The sequence below is a fragment of the Aptenodytes forsteri genome, unplaced genomic scaffold (genome assembly GCF_000699145.1).
Source record: "Aptenodytes forsteri isolate BGI_AS27 unplaced genomic scaffold, ASM69914v1 Scaffold271, whole genome shotgun sequence".
NCBI lineage: Eukaryota > Metazoa > Chordata > Aves > Sphenisciformes > Spheniscidae > Aptenodytes > Aptenodytes forsteri.
In genome coordinates, this window is record NW_008794602.1 from 282,271 (window position 1) to 283,172 (window position 902).

Sequence of the window (902 nt, forward strand, 5' to 3'; positions counted from 1 at the left end):
GCACCCTCTTGGTACCGGGGGACCCCAGGGTCCAGGTGGTGCCGGGGGTCCCAGGGGCGCAACCGGGACTCCCGGGACCACCCACAAATGCACCCAGGTCCCCCTAAACCTCAAAGGGGGCTGGTGGGGTCTGGGCCCCCCCGGGAAGGGAACTGGTCAGAGCCCCACTTGCACCCGGCGCGGCGGTGAGCCCGCGGGAAGAGCCAACGAAGCAGCCGAGTCGCAAACAAGTTGGTTTTTTTTCTCTTCTTTTAAAAATTTATTTACAAACACGATCTCTGAGGGACAACAGCATCGCTCCGGCGCTCAGCTCTGTACATGCAACGGTAGAAAATCACGTCTGGATTCGCTTTTTGCCTCCCTCCGCGGGGAGTGGTACAAGTGGTACAGCCAAAAGGAGGGGGTGCCGCCGCGGCGCAGGGCCCTCGGTGCCCAGCACCGTGTACAGAAACGATGGCGTAAAAAAGACACGGGTGCGTTACAGACCAGGCAGCCTCGACACGCCGCTCAGCCCACGCGCCGCCACGCAAGTCCGACCAGCACCAAGAGAAGGTGGGACCCGGCCTGGGAGGTACCTGCACCGACATACGTGGCCGGGAGGAGTGGCACCGGGAGGAAAACTTGCCCCGGCGGACTCCCGAGCCTCCCAGCACTGGGGTTAGAAGAGAGTACGGGACTTTTCTTGCTTTACGCAGCTAATTAAAGGTCTCTCCGTGCTTACAGGGATTAATTTACGGTTATTTAACAAAAGAAAGAGCAGGGCTGGAAATTAGTTAAAAATATAAGTGTTACTTGTGGCCGCTTTCTTGTGCTGTCGAATGAAGGCCCCGAAGCCCCGTCTCATCCCCATGGAGCCGAAGCAGCCCCCCCGGCCCCGGCCCCGGCCCCGGTCGACCCCCCTG